This window comes from Pipistrellus hanaki, assembly GCF_964339955.1.
Source record: "Pipistrellus hanaki genome assembly, chromosome: 1".
NCBI lineage: Eukaryota > Metazoa > Chordata > Mammalia > Chiroptera > Vespertilionidae > Pipistrellus > Pipistrellus hanaki.
Genome location: NC_140503.1, coordinates 98,493,608 through 98,509,310, shown reverse-complemented (window position 1 = coordinate 98,509,310; position 15,703 = coordinate 98,493,608). Strand labels below are relative to the sequence as shown.

The 15,703-nt window shown below is 44.9% G+C and overlaps 1 protein-coding gene across 2 annotated transcripts in view; it reads left to right on the top strand.

The window, feature by feature from the left end:
• ARID3B (AT-rich interaction domain 3B) overlaps positions 1 to 15,703 on the top strand; it is an 80,638-nt gene that overhangs the window by 10,695 nt on the left and 54,240 nt on the right. The gene's annotated exons all lie outside the window — the stretch shown is intronic.

Below are 15,703 nucleotides of genomic sequence, written 5' to 3'. Positions count from 1 at the left end.
TCCTTTGAGCCAATGTTCCAATGTATATATATTCCCACCTATTTTATTTATTATTTTTAAAAAATATTTTTATAGATTTCAGAGAGGAAGGGAGAAAGAGAGCTAGCTAGAAACAGTGATGAGAGAGAATCATTGATTGGCTGCCTCCTGCTTATCCTCTACTGGGGATTGAGCCTGCAACGTAGGCATGTGCCCTGACCAGGAATCAAACTGTGACCTGCTGGTTCATGAGTCGACGATCAACCACTGAGCCCCACCTACCAGGCCTCACCTGTTTTCTTGACATTCCACTTAGATGTTTTATTGGCATCTCAAGTTTAACACATATAAAATTGAACACTTGGTTTCCAACTTATTCCCCAACAATTATTTCCTCCTTTATTTTTCTCTGCAAATACATTTCTTTTTTTTCTTTTTTTAATATATTTTATTGATTTTGTACAGAGAGGAAGGGAGAGAGATAGTTAGAAACATCGATGAGAGAGAGTCATCAATCAGCTGCCTCTTGCACACCCCCCACTGGGGATATGCCTGCAACCAAGGTACATGCCCTTGACCGGAATCGAACCCGGGACCCTTCAGTCCCCAAGCCGACGCTTTATCCATTGAGCCAAACCGGTTTCGGCTGCAAATACATTTCTATTGAGTTGGTCATTCATATCAGAAAACTTAGCATTTACTATCTTTCATATCTCTTACTCAGTTATTCCATCTGGTGATGTTCAATCCATCACCAAGTCTTATCAATTGTTTCATCTAAACATCTAAAATCCTGCCACTTTTTTGTTTCCGCTGACACCTACCTAATCCAAGCTATCTACATACTGTTATAGATATCATATAGTTTGTCTTCTCTCTTCCATCTAATTGTAAAGGCCCCAAATCTACATAATTTGATCCTTGCCTGCTTCTCCAGCCTTCTTTTTGTCAAAGTCTGAACATATCACTGTGCTCCAACTATCCTGGCCTTTGTATATGCTACTCCTGCCTAGAACACTCCTCCAGCCTCTTACCCAGTCCTTAGTTCTCACTTTAACATCACTTCCTCACTTTCTGTCAAGATGGCCAGGTATGTACATGCGGCACTAGCATCCTCCCACAGCCGTGTCAAATTACAAATAAACTATAGAACAGCCATCATTCAGAACTGTATGAAATCTAGCTGAATAGAAGTCCTACAACAAGGGATTTAAAGAAGAAGCCACATCAAGACTGGTAGAAGGGGCGGAAATGCAAGAAATGGTCTGGTTTCACGACCATGTGTGGTGGATAAAAATTGGGTGGTATATTTTGGCTAAAGGAGTACCCCCTGAGGAGCAAAGGTCCCAGCCCTACACCAGATTCCAGTGCTGGTAAGAGAAGTCCACATAACTTCTGGCGGTAAAAGCCAGTGGGAATTAGAGCTAAGTGAGACAGTGGGCTGCTGGAGTAACAGACAGTACCTTTAATTTTTTTAAAAAATTGGTTTTAGAGAGGAAGGAAGAAAGAGAGAAACATTGATTGGTTGCTTTCCATCCTTGCCCCAACTGGGGATTGAACTCACCACCTTGTGGTGTATAGGACAGTACTCCAACTGAGCCATACCAGTCAGGGCAAATGTTCTTTTTAAAGGGTCTGCACATGGACTTACTCTGACTCACTCTTTCTGAACTCCAGTGCTGGGATAGCAGCTCAAAAGGCACCAGGGACATATAGGGAGGAACTAAATAAAGTGTTTGGCATCAGGATGAGAGCTGGGGGGAGGCCATTGTTTCTTTGATGAGTCCTTCCCCCACAGAGGTGGTAGGGAAGCACCATATCTGAGTCTCCTCAACCTGGCTATCACTGTTTGCCCTGGTAAATCCCTGAGACCCTGCCCCACCAAATTTGTGGGTCCACCCAAGTTGTTTCCACTGCCTTTTTTTCATATGAGTTATCCATCTTGGCTTGCACTTCACACTTTCCTAAAATCAAACGAGTAGCATCTAGCCACACTGTGCCCTGTACCTCTCACTAAGTAAGTGTCCCTGGCCCACCACTAGCAGCAGCCAGCCACAGTTTGCGGCTTGGCCTCTCCTGGGCACCCCCAAGCCCAGCACAAGTGGCAGCCATCTAAAGATCCCTTTGTGGTGCAAGCCTGGTGGACCTTGGCAGAATACAGGCAGTGGATAACCTTGGACTGCAACTCCTGGAGGGTCCCCAGAGCCAGCCAGTGCACACAGTGGACAGCTTCAGACCATGTCAAAACACTGCTTGACCACCTTCACAGTGACACACTCAAGGGGTGGACTTAATTGGGTACCAGAGCCCCTCTGAAGTAAGTGGTTACAGACAGTCCTTGCATCAAATCAGCCTGGGAATGGCTGTGCCATTGGACCCTACATGACACCTATTACATTAGGCCAAATCTAGGGAATATAGCAGCTCTATCTAATATAGAAACACACAGAGAGGTTGCCAAAAATTAGGGAAAAAAGAAACACATCCCAAATGAAAGAACAGAACAAAACTTCAAGAAAAGAACCAAAGTGGAGACCAGTAATCTACCATATTCAGAGTTCTAAACACTGGTTATAGGGATGTTCAATAAATTTAAAGGAAGAGTACTTGAACTTAGAACTTCCAACAGCATAAGAAAGGACATGGAAATCATAAAAACCAGTCAGAAATGAAGGATACACTAACAGAAATGAAGACTAATTTACAGGGAATCAAGAGTAGAGTAGATAAAGCTGAGAAACAGATCAGCAATTTGAATTATAAGGAAACATAAAACACCCAAACAGAGCAACAAAAAGAAAATAGAATCCAAAAAAAATGAAGATGGTGTAAGGAACTATGGAACAACTTCAAGCATATCAACATTTGCATCATAGGACTGCTGAAAGAAGAGAGAGCAAGATATTAAAAACATATTTGAAAAAATAATGATAGAAAACTTCCCTAACCTGGTGAAGGAAATAGACATACAAGTCCAGGAAGTGCCAAGAGTCCCAAACAAGATAAACCCAAAGAGACCTACACCAAGACACATCATAGTTAAAATGCAAAAGGTAAAACACAAAGAGAATCTTAAAAACAAAAGAAAAGCAATTGGTTACCTACAAGGGAACTTTGCAGGCCAGAAGGAATTGGCAAGAAGTATTCAAAGTGATGAAAGGAATTACAACCAAAATTACTCTATCCAGCAAAACTTTTATTTAGAATTGAAGGACAGATAAGAAAAAGCTAGAGTTCATCATAACCAAACTAGCATTATATGAAATATTAGTGTCGTCTTTAAGAAGGAGAAAAAAGCCAAGACCAGTTTGGCTCAGTGGATAGAGCGTCGGCCTACGGACTGAAAGGTCCCAGGTTCGATTTTTTTATTTTTTATTTTTTTTATTAAATTATTATCTGTGTACATATTTTAACATTGCCTCCCCCCCCTCCATACATACCCTCCCTCCCCTCCCCAGAGTTTTGCGTCCATTGGTTGTACTTATATGCATGTATACAAGTCCTTCGGTTGATCTCTTATCTCCCCCAGATGTCCCTACCAGGTTCGATTCTGGTCAAGGGCATGTGCCTTGGTTGCGGACACATCCCCTGTGGGGGGTGTGCAAGAGGCAGCTGATCGATGATTCTTTCTCATTGATGTTTCTAACTTTCTGTCCCTCTCTCTTCCTCTCTGTAGAAAAATCAATAAAATATATATTTTTAAAAAATATATAAAAAATATGCACCCTCTCCAACTAAACCCTGGCCTGTGTGGCTTAGTTGGTGGGAACATTATCTCGTGCACCAAAGGATTGCTGGTTCAATTCCTGGTCAAGGCATATACCTAGGTAGTAGGCTCAATCCTCAGTGGGGGTGTATATGGGAGGCATCTGATCAATGTTTCTCTCACACATCAATGTCTGTCTCTCTCTCTCTCTCTCTCTCTCTCTCTCTCTCTCTCTCTCCCCCTCTCTCCCCCTCCCTCCCTCCCTCCCTCCCTCTCTTCCTCCCTCCCTCCCTTTTCTAAAATCTGTAAAAACATATCCTCTGGAGAGGATTAAAAAAAAAATAGAACAATAAAATGTCAATGAATACATATCTATCAAATGAACCTAAAAAAGAAAAATAATGAAGAAACATAAAAGAAGCAGGCTCATAGTTATGGAGAACATTATGATGGTTGCCAGATGGGAGGAGGTTAGGGGTATGAGTGAAAAGGCGAAGGGATTAAGAAATACAAATTGTGCCCTGACCGGTTTGGCTCAGTGGATAGAGCATCAGCATGCGGACTCAAGGGTCCCAGATTCGATTCCGGTCAAGGGCATGTACCTTGGTTGTAGGCACATCCCCAGTAGGGAGTGTGCAGAGGGTAGCTGATCAATCTTTCTCCCTCATTGATGTTTCTAACTCTTCCTCTCTGTAAAAAAATCAATAAAGTATATTTAGAAAAAAATACAAATTGATAGTTACAAAAGAGTCATAGGGATGTAAACTACAGCAAAGCAAATCCTATCTAATAAAAGAGTAATATGCAAATTAACCATCACTCCACAACAAAAATGGCGGCATCCATAGCCACAAGATTGTGGCGCCCAGTCCTCTCAGGCCCCCCCCCCCCCCCTGCCCCCGGAGTCCCCCAGTTCCGGGTAGGGTGGCCGCTGAGAGCGGGCAGCAAGAGAGGCCTGGCGGAATGCTGCCTAGAGGTCCTCCTGACCCTTGATAAAAATAAAAAACAGTTCACTCCCCACAGAGTGATCCTCCACACACACACATCTGCACCTTCAGGGTGTCAACCTTGGAATTGCCTGCGCCTGCACAGAGTGATCTCCCTGACACATACCTGCAGCCTAGGGTCTCAGCCTCTGAAGCGCCTGCACCCCCATGGAGTGATCCCCCAAACACACCTGCAGCCTCAGGGTCTCATCCTCAGAAGCGCCCGTGACTTGAGCGAGTGATCCTGCCCCACTGGCAGCCTAGGGGAGTCTGCCTTGGAACTTCCCTTGCCTCCAGCCGAGTGATTGGAGAGGAGTGGGGTGGGGTATGTGGGCGAAGCTACCCAGCAAACCTCTCCCATTGGGTAGAAACTTCTGACCGGGTTAGGGAGGTAAATGGGTTTTGTTTAAAATCTTTACAAACTGCAAAGGAAATGTCTGTGGTAGGGTTTCACATCGGAAGTAACTTACAACTAATTTCTGAAGGCAAACGGCGACATTGCAGTTACATTACTGGAGAGTACCCCGTGGTCCAGAGGTTGGCTCTGCAGCGTCGGTGGCGGGTGCTCCCTGCCCTAGTTCCTTAGCACCTTGGGCAGGGCTTGAGCCCACCCAGGAAGACCTTTTCCCCTATAGTTCTCACCAAGACAGGGAGGTTTTGTAGACATGAATAAGAAGTGCCCACACACAAGTCCTGAAGATGCCGGGGCTGGCAGAAATGACAAACCAGGAAAAGAGCAAAACCAGAAACACCACGATCCCAACATAGATCATCTTTTTCTTCAGATGATGGTGTGTTTCCCTCTTCGTCTCCTGGAAGTAAGACAGATTCAAATACTGACGATTCTACCAATGGAAAAGTTAAGAGAGAGGACAAAAAAGGAAAAAAAGGAGAAAAGAAAGAAAGGACAAAAGATGAAACATCAAGAAAAAGAAAGGGGAGAAAAGGAAGAAACAACTACATGGTATCATCTTTCTAAGATCTCATGAAATTCCTATTTAAGGAGTTTATTTTATGACACTTTTATTTATTTTTTTTATTTTTTAATCTCTTTTTAAAATTTTTTTTATTTTTATTGATTTTCACAGAGAGGAAGAGAGAGGGATAGAGAGTTAGAAACATCGATGAGAGAGAATCATCGATCAGCTGCCTCTTCCACACCCCCTACTGGGGATGTGCCCACAACCAAGGTACATGCCCTTGACCGGAATCGAACCTGGGACCTTTCAGTCCGCAGGCCGATGCTCTATCCACGGAGCTAAACCGGTCCCGGCTATTTTATGACACTTTTAGTTTGGATTTACATTTTTACTGGTTTGTCAAGATCATGGCAGGTATAATGTCCAATATGTTTTTAAATATATATATATATATTTGATTTTTTACAGAGAGGAAGGGAGAGGGATAGTTAGAAACAATGATGAGAGAGAAACATTGATCAGCTGCCTCCGGCACACTCCCTACTGGATATGTGCCCACAACCAAGGTACATGCCCTTGACCATAATCAAACCTGGAGCCCTTGGGTCTGCAGGTTGACACTCTATCCACTGAACCAAACTGGTTAGGGCTTTCCAATGTGTTAAGGAAAAAACCCTATCTAATAAAGAGGGAATATGCAGAGAAGGGCAGTTGAAGGTGACCAGGCTGGCAGGGGAGGGCAGTTGGGGACAATTGGGCCAACAGGGGAGCAGTTAGGTGTCGATCAGGCTGGCAGGGGAGTGGTTAGGGGGTGATCAGGCAGGCAGGCAGAAGCAGTTAGGGGCAGGCAGGCAGGCAGGCAGGCAAGCAGTTGGGAGCCAGCAGCCCTGGATTGTGAGAGGGATGTCCGACTGCCCGTGGGATCGATCCTAAACAGGCAATCACACATCCCCTGAGAGGGTCCCAGATTGGAGAAGGTGCAGGCTGGGCTGAGGGACACAGGGCCTCTAGTATAGTCAATAATATTCTAATAGCTATGTATGGTGTCAGAGGGGTACTAGACTTCCGGGATGAACACTTGGTAAATTATATAATGCCTATTCTCTGTAGTGTATACCTGAGACTAATAATGTATGTCAACTGTAATTGAAAAATAAAAAAAATAATTTTAAATTAAAAAAATTACTTCAGCTGAACTGGTTTGGCTCAATGGATAGAGTGTCGGCTTGGGGACTGAAGGGTTCCAGGTTCGATTCCGGTCAAGGGGATGTACCTTGGTTGTGGGCACATCCCCAGTAGGGGGTGTGCAAGAGGCAGCTGATCGATGACTCTCTCTCATCGATGTTTCTAACTCTCTGTCCCTTCCTCTCTGTACAAAATCAATAAAATATATTTTTTTAAAAATTACTTCAAAGGCACTGTCTTTACTTTTTAGGGTAGATCAGGTTGTATGCTGTTATTGAACACTAGTGACCCAGTGCATGAAATTCATGCACATTTAAAGGAAATTAATTAGAGGGAAATATTTTAATATTGCCATTTGTCCTTTCTCTATAATAGAAGTGACAGAGATGAAAAAAAATTAGTGAGATGTATATGACAATCTCCCTCCTGTCATGGGACCCAGAGTCAAGGCCCCAACCACCGACTCGTGCCTCAAAATCACATGACATCCCAGACCTGGCCTGCCCCACCCCAGTCAAGCCCTGCCAGATGTGTGTGGGGGGGGGAGGGGGTGGGGCACAGCCTCAGGTTTCCCTGGCCCGGTGCTGGTGGGGCGAGGGGCATGGCCTGAGGTCCCCTGTCAAGCCCAATGGGTAGGGTTCACAGCTTCAGGTCCTCTTGTCAAGCCCTGCATGGCGGGGGGTGTGGCCTCTGGTGCCGGGACAGGGGGGGAGGGCGGGGGGTGTCAGTCTGAGGTTCCTTGTCAAGCCCAGCTGGATGGGGGTTGCGGCCTCAGGTCCCATAGCCTGGCATCAGGCATGGGGGGCAGCCCCACCCCAGTCAAGCCCTGCCAGGCAGCGGGCACAGCCTGAGGTCTCCCCAGCCTTACGCTGAGGTAGGGGTGCATCCTGAGGTCCCTTGTCAAGCCCTGATGGGGGAAATGCAGCCTGAGGGCCCCTATCAAACCCTGCTGAGTAGGAGGTGTGGCCAGGGTAGGAGGGCGCGGCCTGAGATCCCCTGTCAAGCCCCACCAGGAGGGGGACACAGCCTCCGGTCCCCTGCCCTGGCCCAGCACCATGCAGTTTCATGTCCCTGCTGATTGCTCATTAAAGCTCGTTATGGAAACTCAGCCTCTGTTGTGGGCACAGTCATCTTGTGTTATGGGATCCTCACCTCTGCTGTGGGCACAGCAGTCTTGTATTATAGAACCCCTGTCTCTGCTGTTGATGCACCATCTTTATTACAGTGTGATGGTCAATTTGCATATTCCCTCTTTATTAGATAGGATTATACTTTTATTAGAGACCCAGTGCACAAAATTTGTGCACGGGGGTGAAGGGTATGTCCCTCAGCCTGGCCTGCATTCTCTCGCAATCCAGACCTTCATGTAGGGTCCCTAGGCTTGGGCAGCAGTCAGGGCCTATCGGGGCTTTCCTTGCCCCAGCTGCCAGCAGCTGGCCTTGTACCCACTGCTGCCTGCTTGCCATCTGTGTGGCACTGCCCCCTACTTCCCCCACACTGGTTGGCTCCCTCTGCGGGCAACAGGCATGGGGTGCAATCGTTTGGTTGGCCTGGACCTCCCTCTGCAGGACAGTCATGAGGCGATGGTGGGGCCCCGGACCAATCACATTATACTTGCCTTGGCTAGCCTGTCACCAGTGCATGTCATAGCATGATCGTCCTAATGGTCGTTCTGTTGTTTGGTTGTTTGTTTTGATTTGCATATTATACTTTTATTACCTATCTCTATATAAAAAGCCAGTGTTTGTATGTATTGGGGGGGGGGGGCAATGGTAAAATATGTACACAGATAATAATTTTTTTAAAAAGCCAGTGTCCATGATGACCAGGACAACCAAACGACCGGTCACTATGCAGTGCATTGAGCATCTCAGCCCCTTCCCCATGCTGGCCTGCTCCTGATTGAACTCTTCCATCCCAATCAAGAGAGGGCTGCACAGAGCCTGGACCCTTCCTGGCAGCCCTGAGTCCCTGGGGTTGAGATTTCTAATGGCCCTGTCCAGAGAGTAGAGGTGCCTGATGGACAGGGACAGGGACCACAGATGTCCACGGAACACCGCAGAGTTGGCAAGGAGAGGAGAGGGAGGAGGCGAAGCTAACAGACATCAGCTTAGAATCCAGCCCTTCCTCCGTAGGCAGTGGGCCCTCAACCCAGAACCCCAGCCCAAATGGGAAGAGCCCAAGGGAGGCTTCAGGAAGCTCTACTCAGAACTGTGTGTTGAGAACAAAAGACTTTGTGAGGCCCTGACCATGCTGCTGGCTGGCACAGCTCAAGGTGGAGCTGGAGCACGCCATGCAGAGGCAGAAGCACTTTGCAGAGAGGCTGGTCCTCCTGGAGCCAGAAAGATTTTGAGTGCAGGGCCTGGAGTACAAGGCTACTGAGCTAGATGATGAGCTGAAGGGCCTGTCCAACCTTTGGGCTGACAACCAGTGCTTCAAGGACGAGAACTTGGCTCCTGCGTTGTGTCTGCATCCTCTCCAATCCAGGACATCCCTCTCACAATCTAGGACCGCTAGCTCCTAACTGCTCACCTGCCTCCCTGCCTCATCACCCCTAACTACTCTGTCTGCCAACCTGCTCTCCCCACCTCCTGCTATCCTTCTCCCCCCTCAACTGCAGCCTCCCCCCCACTGGCCTGCTTGCTACCAACTGTCCCCTACCCCTCTTGGGCCTGCTTGCCCTCCACTGCCACCCCCTGCTGGCCTGCTCACCCCAAACTACTCCCCCCCCCCCCCCGCCTGCTTCCCCCCCCCCAACTGTCCCCTCTGCCAGCCTGATTTCCCCCAGCTGCCTGTCGTCCCCCCTGCCAATCTGATCGCCCCCAATTGCCTCCCAGTGCTGGCCTGCTCGCCCCCAACTACCCCCCTGCCCCCACTGGCCTGATCACCCTTAACTGCCTCTGCCTTGGCCCCCACCACAGTGGTTTTGTCCAGAAGGACATCAGAAGGTCTTCTGGTGTAATTAGCATATTATGCTTTTATTAGTATAGAAGATATCTTAAGCTCTAACCATTATGCTTAGAGAACTGGTATGGTGTCAGTTTTCTGAAATTTATGATAATACCAGGGCCCCGTTGCAGGAAGATTTCTGAAAGAACAGGGCTTCTGGAGGGCTTCCCTCTCGCCACTTCCACCTTTCCCGCCCTCCCCCCTCTCCCACTGCAGCGGGTGGTTGGGCCGCCACTGCCGCCACCACTGCGTGCCTTGCCCTGCCCTGCCCTGCCTGCCACTTTGACCCTGTGTGCCGCCCACGCTTTCCCTCTGGCAGTCACCTTGCTTTCCATTTGCCCTCTCTCTTCCTTCTATGTTGTCTTCAGTCTTCACTCCTCCTTCCCTCAGCATATGCAAATTAACTGCTGTCTTTGTTGGGTTAGTTTGCATATTCTGATTGGCTATGGGCATAGCAAAGGTACGATCAGTTAGCATGTTTCTCTTTTATTGGTGTAGATCCTTTGTATGATCAATTTCTTTAAACTCTCCATATGTGCTTGGAAAGAATGTATTTAATAGATATGGGTTATAAATCTGTTTGACCAGGCTTATTATTTAAATCTTCCTAATCCTTTTGTTTGTGTGTTCAGTTTCAGAGAGGTGAATCAAAATACTCCAGTTTAAGACTGGCCTTGTTTTGATTAGTGTGTTTAACTCATCTTCTGATGTATATATTTTTTTACACATTCCAGTCTTTATGAGGTCACATTTTTTTTTTCCATTTTTTTATTAAGGTATTACATGTGTACATATCTTACCATTGTCTCTCCCCCTCTCTCCCACTCCCATACATGCCCTCCCTATGAGATCACATTTAAAAGACCTATAATATCTGTCTTTTTTATTAGGTTAATTTACTTAGGTCAGTTCTTAGGGTTGATGATATATTTGTTAGCTACTTTTATATTTTAACTTGCATTCTTAATTTTTTTTTTAACACTACTTTCAAATGATGCTAGGAATTCTAGTTTTTCTGCCAGTATTTTACTTTCAATTTATTTTAATCCCTCTTCTAAATTAGTCCCTCTGCTTTCCCCATGGTCAGTATTTATTTAGACTTCCCAGGAGTTTATTAATTTCTTTACTCATCGTTACTTCTTACACACCCCTGTTTCCCTTTGGGCTGGCTCTGTCTTTTCCTTTTTTAGTAACTCTTTTAGTGATTTGTATGTAGTAAACTCAGTCTTGGTATGTCTGAAAAGAGTTTTTTAAATATATATCTATATATATATATTTACTTAAATTTATACTTTTATTTTGTACAATTACTTGCAGCTTTAGATTCTAGATTGACCATTAGTTTTCTTAATACTGGTAAGGATAAGATTCCATTATCCCTAGCAACTATTTTTGTTGTTGAAAAGTCTATTTATTGTAAGAATTGTCATCTTTATGAATCTTTTTCTCTCTTGGAGCTTTAAAATATTTTATTTTTGACTCTGTTATTTTGTACCAACCGCAGCATTTTAGGTTTGAACTTAATTTTATTTATCTCACTTGGACCTTGGTCTGCTCCTTCAATCTGATATGTGTTTGTGTGTGTTGTGGGGAGGGGGGTATTCTTTCATGACTTTCTTTTTTTAACCATCACATTAATAGAAGTATTTGAAACTTCTCATTCAATCTTCTATGTACCTTTTCTTTTATAACCTTGCTAGAGGCCCGATGCACAAAATTTGCACAAGAGTAGGCCTTCCTTCCCCCCAGCTGCCGACACTGGCTTCCCTCTGGCACCCAGGACTCGGGTTTCCCTCCGACCGCTGGCAGGCATCTGGGACCCAGGCTTCCCTCACAGCCCCAGCTTTGTCCAGAAGGTCATCAGGTCTAATTTTTTTTTTATTAAATAAATTTTTATTGTTCATATTATTACAAATGTTCCTTTTTTCACCCCCCTCCATTGCTCTCCTCCACCAGGTTCCCACCCCACCTTCTGCCCCCTCCCCACCCCCCTATTGTCCTCATCCAAATGTGCACAGTTTATGTTCAGTCTCTTCCCACATCCCCCTCTCCCCTTTTCCCCAAGAATCGTCAGTTCACTCCCCTTCCATACCTCTGATTCTATTATATTCACCAGATTTTTTTTTTTAATTTCCTTGGTTTTTAGATTCACTTGTTGATAGTTATGTATTTGTTGTTCATAATTTTTATCTTTATTTAGTTTCTCTTCTGAAAGAACCCCCTTCAGCAATTCATATAATTCTGGTTTGGTGGTGATGAATTCCTTTAGCTTTTTTTTATTAGTGAAGCTCTTTATCTGGCCTTCGATTCTGAGTGATAGCTTTGCTGGGTAGATTATCTTTGGCTGTAGGTTCTTACTATTCATCACCTTGAATATTTCTTGCCATTCCCGTCTGGCCTGCATGGTTTCTGTTGGGAAGTCAGCTGACAATCGTATAGGTGCTCCTTTATATGTAACTACCTGCTTTGCTCTTGCTGCTTTTAATATTCTCTCTTTGTCTTTTGCTCTTGGGATTTTAATTATGATGTGTCTTGGTGTGGTCCTCTTTGGATTCCTTTTGTTTGGAGTTCTGTGCGCTTCCTGGACTTATAAGTCTAATTCTTTCACCAGGTGGGGGAAGTTTTCTGTCACTATTTCTTTCAGTATGTTTTCGATATCTTGCTCTCTCTCATCTTCTGGGACCCCCATAATTCTGATGTTGGTTCGCTTGACGTTGTCCCAGAGGTTTCTTACATTATCTTCAATTTTCTGGATTCTCTTGTCTTCTTGCTTCTGCGGAGGAGTGTCTTCTGGCTCTTTATGTTCCAAATCTTTGACTTGATTCTTGCGATCTTCCATTCTGTTTTTAGGACTCTGTATAATATTTTTTATTTCAGACAATGTATTCTTTATTTCTTGTTGATCCCTTATCATTTCTCGTTGATTCCTTATTGATTCTAGTTGATCCCTTTTCATATCCTCATAGGACTTATTGACCTTTTCTAGGAAATTCTTGAAAACCCTTATAAGCATAGATTTGAACTCTATATCCAGTCGCATTTTGTCCTCCATTTCTTTCGTTTGTGATCTATTTCGTCTCTGCATTTTCGCAGTTTCCCTGATGGGGCGAGGTTTCAGGGTGGAGCCTACAGCTTTGGCTTCTGTCAGTCCCACCCTATGCGGCTCCTGTGTTTCAGGGTCCTTCAGTACTAGTTGCAAGCACCTCTGAGAGAAAGGTGCCCTCGATTTTCGCTTGCTACCAAACAATGTAGGCTCTCCCCCAGTGAGCCGTGTATTGGGGTTCAGTTCAGTTGGAAGTGGAGTTGGGGGAGGCGTTCAGAGCAGTCCGGAGCCCCAATCTCCTTCCCGCCAGGGCAATCCTGCGGCACAGCCAACTGTCCCTTCTTTGCGCGCAATGTGCACGCCGCTGGGACCTCCTTTTGCCGCTCCCCTGGGGTTCCGCCTTACAGCCCAGCTCCCTCTGTGTGAGCCTGGGTCCCCAGGGTCTGGCCTAGAACTGGGTTTCAGAGCAGTAGGAACTGGGGCCCAGTACAGTCGGAGCTTTTATCTCCTTCCTGCTAGGAAATGCCAGCCAGGCACTCAGCCACCCCGCCCTTCTTCGCCGGCTCCATCCTCTCCGCGCGGGCTGCGCGTCTCCGTACCTTAGGCTTTTACAGCTCCTCCGCTCTTCCTTCTGGCCTTCTCCTTGCTTCTCGTTGTAGAATTTACAGTCAGTCGACTTTCCTATAGTTCTGGGTAATGTCCATTTTATATTTTAGTTGTATCTTATTGAAATTGTTGTGTGCGGCTGCAGCTAGGTATCTACCTGTTCCATCAGTCCCATATTCTGGGATATTTGCACATTCTATTTTACAATTTTTAATTATCTTTAGTTCTGTCAGTTCTATTTTATATGTTTTTAAAAAGTTGTTTATCTTAGTATTGTGTCTAATTTTTATAAATTTTTTTGGCTTTCAAAAATCTGCCTGTTCTTATCTCATGGTTTCTGTTTTGTCCTTTAGCTCTTTGAACCTCTTTAACTTTTAAAAACTTTATATTATGGAATTGTTGAAACTTTTTTTTTTTTTTTGGCCAAAAATGAGAATGCTAATAGGGACTCTTTGTATCCAAGCTGCTAAAAACTGCAAGGAAATCCACAAAAATTCTAAGAATGTGGCATTTAAAGGTACAGTGGTACAAGGAAAGAGTATCTTCCTGTCTCTGCACTCATGCCACTAAAATCCTTTACTCTCAGCTCCAAGAAATGGCTCCAAAAGGAAAGGCAAGTTAGCATTTTCCACAGTCATTTATTTGAGTTCCTTATGTTCTTGTGATGGTTTGGATTAAAGGGCTATCAGTTAGTTCCTTGACAAAGAAGATTCACTTTGGAAATGGCAAGTGGGAACTTCCTCCTCCTTCCTTGAAACTCTCCTGCCTTTCTAGAGTCTTCTCCATTGGAACATACAGGTGAATAAGGTTTTTTAAAATTTTTATTGGGGTGACATCCTCCTATATAATAAAAGCCTAATATGCAAATTGTCTCCTTGACTGGGAGTTTGACCGGGAGTTTGACCAGGAATTCAACCAGGAGGCAGGACTGGCAGCAGCAGGTGGCCAGGGGAAGGGAAGCACCTCCGGCCTACAGCTGCTAGGGACCCTACCTGTGTATGAATTTCATGCACCATCCTCTAGTTGGATAATAAAATTGTATAGGTTTCAGATGTACAATTCTATAATGCATCATCTGTATATTGTGTTTACCACCTCCAGTCAAGTCTCCTTTCATCACCATTTATACCTCCTATATCCTCTTCTATTTCCCCTGAAATTTTTCATTATGGAAATCTCAAGCATGCAAAAAAGGAAGAATGGTAATGAATTATCTATGTCCTTTACCCAGCTTTCTCAACAATTACTAACATTCTGCCACTCATTACATGTGTTTTAATTCATTTCAGAGAAAAAGGGAGAAGGAGAGAGATAGAAACATAAATGATGAGAGAGAATCATTGATCAGTTGCCTATTGGGGATCAAGCTCACGATCTGGGCATGTGCCTTAGTCGGGAAGTGAACTGTGACCTCCTGGTTCATAGGTCAAAGCTCAACCACTGAGCTACTTCAACCGGGCTCTGCCATTCTTTAAACATTCTTGTAAAAATGTTTTCAGATTGTTTTATTAGTATAAAAGTTCTCTTTGTATGACGTTACTCTAGCTTACTTATGGTTTATTTCCTCTTGTGGTTCATTTTGTTTCCAATGTAAGCTCATTTTGAATTATAATTTGTTTTTTAATGGGAGTCTCATGTGCTTAGTATTACAAAAGCATTCCTAAGGGGAGTTTGTTTTCTCTTCTGCTGGTGCCCAGCAAGATTAACTGGCTGTCCTGGGTTTGGGGTAATAAGAATTTGGAGTCCACATCTGTGCCTGGGGAGAGCCTGGGTCTTCATTTCTTTTAGATCCTCTTTTTCCATAAGGACTCGGACAGATGGCAAGGTTTTTTGCTTCTTCTTCAGGCTGGTGGGCAGTTTTTAGGTCCCAGTTATAGGGAATAGGAATGTAGTCCTTCATGACCTCTGCTTTATGCCTCTAAGTTCTGGTTCCTGGTGTGCAGGGGACCTTCAGCCTAGATTCTTCTCCTTTGTGGGTGGTTAAATCTCCAGTCCTCAGCCCTCAGCCCTTAAGAACTCTGTCCTGGCTGAAACCGGTTTGGCTCAATGGATAGAGCGTCAGCTTGGGGACTGAAGGGTCCTGGGTTCGATTCCAGTCGAGGGCATGTACCTTGGTTGCCGGCACATCCCCAGTAGGGGGTATGCAAGAGGCAGCTGATCGATGATTCTCTCTCATCGATGTTTCTAACTATCTCTCTCTCTTCCTCTCTGTAAAAAATCAATAAAATATATTAAAAAAAAAAAAAAAAAAAAAAAGAACTCTGTCCTGGACCTATTCTGCCTTGAGTCTTTCAGCTTCATGGCCTGCTCACTACTCGCTGCTTCCTTC